The 6,600-nt window shown below is 39.9% G+C and overlaps 1 pseudogene; it reads right to left on the bottom strand.

Annotated features, from left to right (window-relative positions):
• Positions 1-1,013: 1,013 nt before the first annotated feature.
• Positions 1,014-6,085, bottom strand: LOC103659930 (annotated as a pseudogene).
• Positions 6,086-6,600: the final 515 nt, after the last annotated feature.

Below are 6,600 nucleotides of genomic sequence, written 5' to 3'. Positions count from 1 at the left end.
ATTGCTTAATTTCTATTCTTTTAAATTTGTTAAGGTGTTTTATGTCCAGAATATAGTCTACCTTGGTGAATGTTCCATGTAAGCTTAAAAAGAATATGTATTTTGCTATTGTTGAATAAAGTGGCCTATAGATGATGATTGTATCCCGTCGATTGATGATGTCGTTGAATTCAACTATGTCCTTACTAATTTTTGCCTGCTGGCTCTGTCCATTCTGACAGATGGGGTGTTGAAGTATCAAATCACGATAATGAATTCATCTATTTCTCTTTCAAATCTATTAGTTTTTGCCTTACATGGTTTGATGTTACATTACTTTTATTTTAGCAAAGGTATTTTGCAAGCTTGTTAAAAAATTATAATAGTGCAAAATGCTTAATACTTAAAATCAGCAAAGCTTCATTTAAGTAAAAAACTTAATTTAAAAAAGATTAACCCCCAGAATTTTACAGTAGTTGATTTCTACTATATAATGTCAATCCTATGCAATATAATAAAAACTCCATCATTAGCTGTTGATTTCCTCCATTGCTCTTCTAAATCTTGAAGGGCAGAGGAAGGAGTACTTAGACAAACATGAAACAAAATTCAACCTAAATAAACTGCAAAGTGATTCCTAATAGTTATAAATGCATTTTGTCTAAACTATCAAAATAAGTAGCTATAGAATAACTGCAGGAATTGCTCCAAAGCTGGTGAGAGGTTTTGTTTTTGCAGGTTGGCAAAAGCTCTGCACTGGGTGAGAAGTCACAGTTTAAGGGTGCATGCTCTGTAAATATTTATGATGCATACACATTTAGTGTCTGTAAACACTGCAAGTGCATATTATTACAGTACCCTCGAAAGTCAGGTATGACTTTTTAAAAATGAGGTAGCTTGATTCTTAAAATCCACAGGAATCCTGCCTAAAGAGTTTTAACAGCTACCAATAAATCACTTCCATTGTGCACGGTTACAGCATCTCTGGGACCTTTAGGGTTTGCTGAAACCGGATTTGCTGGCTTTTAGTACAGCTACGGCATCTTCTGCTGCATGGCAGATAACATTCTTCGCCTGTAATTTATCTTCATGGTTGGTATGTCTGTGACAGATGACCGAATTCCTGAGTAAGCCAAGAACATTGTTTTACATGCTCCGAAGAAAGAAAATCATCAGCCATATGATCAAATAAGTTCTGAACCTAATATGGTATTCCTACAGGAATATTTACCACATCTCTGTGGTAAATTTTTTTTAAGATTTTATTTATTTATTTAAGAGAGAGCAAAAGAGAGCTCAAGCAGGGGGAACAGTTGAGGGAGAAGGAGAAGCAGGCTCCCTGCTGAGCAGGGAGCCCGATGCAGGGCTCAATCCCAGGTCCCCGGGATCATGACCTGAGCCAAAAACAGATGCTTAACTGACTGAGCGACCCAGGTGCCCCTCCAGCAACTTTCAATTGCCCAGCCTTCAACTTTACATTTTTGATGAAGATGCTTTCATAGTGATGGGTCTAAACACCAGATCTGGTAAGTTTATGGTTGCTGGGTTTTCCTGAGCTTGCTTTTTGATAACTTTTGAAGAAACATTCGTATCTTCTCTGTGTCTTCTCAAATACACATATCTGATTTATATTTATACACACACACACACACACACACACACACACACACCCCAGAATGCTCTAGCCTTCTCTTTTCCTTCAATAAATTGCTTTATTGTGAGTTCATGAAAATTTCCATTTTGGACAGTTTTAAGGACTTCTCAGTCACACTGTCCTTTTGAAATTCCCACATAGACCATGACATCAGCTGCACCAGATAGGTCTCAGCAAAGATGTTACTCCACATTTTTGATCTTCCAGAGTAAATAGTCTACAAGTATTACACATCTTGGGATCTCAATCTGGCCAAAGTATTTTGGTAGCCTAGAGACAAAATACAGTTCACCATCTAACCATATGTATTCAAGCAATGGAATGTTGGCCATCAGATCATCAAACCTGGAAAGCATATCTCTAAAATTTCTTTCTGTAGGCAGTCCTTAAGTTTCATCATTGCTAATTCCTTTTCATTTTTCAAGAAATGTGGAACTCCTTCAGATCCATTTCTAAAGTATCCTATTGTGACTTCAGTGATCATTTCATTTGTCCTTGCTGTAGACTGAATATGTCCCTCCAAAATTCATTTTTTGAATCTAATCTCCCTATGTGATGATATTTTGAGGTGGGGTCTTTCGGAGTTGATTAAGTTCTGCCCTTATTAATTCATTAGTGGCCTTATAAAAGATACCCCAGAAAGTACCCTTGTCTCTGTCCTGTGAGGACACAGCAAGAATACAGTTGTCTATGAACCAAGAAGTGGCCCTCACCACACACCAAATCTTTCAGCATCTTGATCTTGGACTTCTCAGTCTCCAGAACTGTGAGAAATAAATGCTTGCTTTTTAAGCTATCCAATGTATGGTATTTTGTTACAGCAGCCCAAATAGACTAAGATAGTCCTACAATTAATAGATCAACTTACTGTCACCAAACTCTGATGAAGGATCCAGGTTTTTAAAATTCAGTGTTCAATTTATAATGCATCCAGACACCATTACTGGCTACCCTTGTGTCCAGTACTCCTTGAACACATTCCAGGTCCTCTTATTGTTGGGCTCTTGCAAGCACAGTAAGGAATTACCACATAGCCAATAGTGAGGAGTATCAGAATGTTGTGTTGTCATCATTTCTTGAGGTTCTTACATAAATCAGAGCAAGGGTTATTTTCTACCAAAGAAGCAAAGATATCAAGGATTTTTTGGGTATTCTTGTGCTCATTTTGTCTTTGTTTTCCTGTTGACATTCTCTCTGGTAAAGTCTGCTGGCCAGTTTAAAGGAAACGTGCTGGTTGGACAGGTCAACTTTATGCTGTTGGCTGGCTTGGAGGCTGCACTCTCACCCAAAGCTGCTGGCTCCCACTGAGGGATTTTACAGGAGCGCAGCATCAAAAACAGGTTTTTCTCAAAGTAAAGGAGTCTGCTTTATGTCTCTGAGGCTGGCTTTGAGAAGAGCTTGAATTACCTGTTTTAACAAGGACAATTTGCCTTTATCCCACATTTTGCTCTTACAAAATGAACAGTCTCCAACATTATAGAGAAATTTTCCAAGAATAATCTGTGTAGACATCAAGTTTCTTAGTTCATGTACCTGACTCTTCACTCATCCTAGCCAAGGAAAAGTCTTGTAGAGAGCACCCCATTGGCAATTTTTGCTCTTCATTTGGTAGCAATCCACACATACTCCAAATTTACCCTGAGGATACACCCAGTGCAAATAGAAGATGATGGTATTGCACATATCGCACATTTCTTGAATACCTTTGGCAACTCACTCCCTGGCAACCCTCTAAGAGATGCTCTTACTGTGACTTTACAGTTGACACAGCTTCCTTTCCAGAAATCACCATTTGACATAGTGGTCTTCAGTGTTGGCCAGGATGTACTTTTCTGTATCCAAATCAGTGCCCACCATGTTTTTGGTTAAAAGTAACCATAAGCCAACTGTTCATTATTATTACAAACATTTGACAAAAAGGCAACAGGAAAAACAAAGACCACACACACACACACACACACACACACACACACACATCAGGCTCTAATAACCTAACAAGGTTTCCTAAGGTTTGTGTGAGGAGACTTGTGATTACACAGCTCCCTTTTCTTTTTCATCACTCACCTCAGAGAAATAGTGACTAAGTTGATGAAACTGACATATTTCAGCTATAGTAGGTTAGGAATGGCTTAGAAAGCAAGAAGCAAAAAATCTGACTAAATAATTGTTAAGATAGGTGGTTGTTGATGTTGGTCAACCACTAAGCCATGTCATCAGGAGCCTAGACTTTCTATGTTTGTTCCATCATCCATAGCTGTTAGCTTTTCATCTTCGTGTTTTCAAATTATGGTCTCAAAATGCCCACTGAAATTTCAAACAAGAAAGAAGAGGGAAAGACCACTTTTAGCCCCTACAATGCCTTTTACCATGAAGGCAAAAGTTTTCCCAGAAGTCCCCAGTAGATATCATCATATATTTCACTGGCCAAGTTGGGTCATTTGGCCACCTTTAGCTCCAAGTGAATTTGGAAAATTCTCTTGTATGGAAAAGAACAGCAGGATTAGCTTATATTAAATATGATTCATCTTCTGAAGGTGGGCAGAATAGTGTCTATATTAGCCAGCTTTCACCGTGTTAATGTTTCATAATAAGCAACCTCCAAAATCCTAGTGGTTTACAAGAACAAGCATTTGTTCCTCATTTACAGGCATGCTGTGATTCTCCTGGTTTTGGCTGGGATCCACTGGGCTTGGATGCAGGACTGTGTGTGTTTTCATGTCTGCCCAATGCATATTCTTATTCTGGCACTACTGACACCCCTGGCATAGTCTCATGGCAAATGTTAGGTGCACAAGAAGCCAGATAAAATCACACAAACACATTAGAGTCTCATGTCATGTACAGTAACACTCCATTTGCCAAGCAAATTGCCTGGCCAATTCCAAGATAAACTAGGCAAGGATATATACTCTGCCAACTCCAGTGGAAAGTGCTACAAAGTCACATACCAAAAGGTGTACATGTATAATTCTATTACAGAAGTAAGGAAGGATTGGGAACAAAAATCTAATCTATTCCCTCATTCCAAACAAACTGGGGCCCTGAGAGCAAGAAAGAAAGGAATAACTGTTGGGTAGCCATCCAACTGTGCCTTCCACACTACAGCAATCAAAAGACTTAGAAACTTATTTTGGGGGAGGTTTAGTTAGCAGGAGGAAGAAGAGGAAGTCAGGAAATCAATATAATACAGACTGCTTTCCTGGGCAGGGCTTCCCTATAGCTTTGACAGACAGTTGAATAGGCTGACATAGACAGTTTAACATCTCAAACTCTCAATTCCCTAGTCTATCAGCATTTGAATTCCTGCTAATAGCAAACATCTCTGAGGTAGTATGTGACAGGTACTAAAGTACTTTACATGCATACCTTATCCTCACAACAAACCTATGAAGTTACCCTCACTTTATAGCTGAGAGGTCAGGTAACTTAGGCAGCTGCTTATAAATGCAAAGCTATGATTGGAACCCAAATCTGTCTAATTTCATTCACTTAGGCATCCACTACTTGCCAGGCACCATGCTTAGTGTTGAAGACGCAGATCAATGATATAGACACAGCCCCTGCCCTCTAGGACTTTATTCTTAGTCTCCAAGCTTTACAGTCCAGTGGACATTACGTGTTAACTAAAAAATGAGTCCAATATAAATACATGTGTTATTTTTCAAATGAATAAGCTATGTGCCACGTACTCTTCTAAAGGCTTTTCATGTCAGATATCAATGAACCATCATCAACTTTATGAAATAAGCACTATCACTTGTCATTTTGAACATTAGGAAGCTGAGATATGTAGAGGTTACCTTTGTTACACACTAGGAAATGAGGAAACAGGATTAGAACATGGGCAATCTAGCTCTAGAGCTCATCTTCTCACCACAACACCACACGCAGCCCAGGACTAATAAAATACAGGTTTACTTCAGTATATCAATGCATCAGTGTAGCTTTTTCTGTGTATTTTCTCATTAAAAAAATACTCATTACAGGGAGCCTGCACAGGGAAGGTGAATCCCCATAACATTAGCCTTTGAAAGTGAGAGTAGCTGAATTTTGTTAGTTCTTAAAACCAGCAGGACTTAAAGCCTGGAATTATAAAAATCAGTGGGAGGCTCTGGGAAAACCTGGAGGGCATTAGGAAGCAGAGTCCCTTCCGTTAAAGAGACAGCATAACAAACAACCCTTCCAGATACAGTTCAGAACCAGCAATTTGAAAAATGCTTGGGGGCAGACTTGATGGAGAGTGATTTACTCATCTCAGAGTGCAGCCTGGAGAGGCAAGGATCACAGGGAGACCCCTCCACAAAGGAGCTGGCAGGGGCCATTTCCATCCCCTGCCCCACAGCATAAACCCAGGGCCACTTGTGGGGACCAGCACTGCAACAACACTTGTTGTTTAACTGGCTTACAGTAAGTGTGGCCCCATGCTTGGGAGGATCCACCTTTCCCAGTCATGCTTGCCTCAGTCCCAGTGCTATGTACCCCCTTCCCCAGAAGACCAGCATAAACCCCACCAACATCTCCTTTCAGACTTGTGCGTTTTATGAGACCTCAGTTCCAATGATGGCAGGTCTTATTTCACAAGCAAAACAACATACACTTGTTAAAACATGCGACAGCCCTGCTGGGGATCAAACTTTGCCACAACAGGCAAAGAGAGCCTCTGCAGACAATTGGACTCAAGGAAAAAGAGGCTAGGACTCAATAGCAGAGCACATGCAACACACATAAGAGATACTCCCTGAAGCCCCAGACCCTGGGGAACAGGGACACTAAACTGCAGGGCACTACAGGACCTCTTCTTCATAAGCCATTATCTTCAAGAGCTAGAGATGTAGCTCACTTTCCTAACACACAGAAACAGACACACAGAGTTAGATGAAATGAGGAGACCTCTAGAGAAGTATGTCCCAAATAAAAGAACAGGACCAAACCACAGCAAGAGATAAGCAAAACAGATATAAGTAATA

Source organism: Ursus maritimus, unplaced genomic scaffold, assembly GCF_017311325.1.
Source record: "Ursus maritimus isolate PB19 unplaced genomic scaffold, ASM1731132v1 scaffold_1, whole genome shotgun sequence".
In the NCBI taxonomy this organism is placed as follows: domain Eukaryota; kingdom Metazoa; phylum Chordata; class Mammalia; order Carnivora; family Ursidae; genus Ursus; species Ursus maritimus.
Note: the sequence above shows the minus strand (reverse complement) of the source record. Positions and strands in the feature narration are given on the sequence as shown.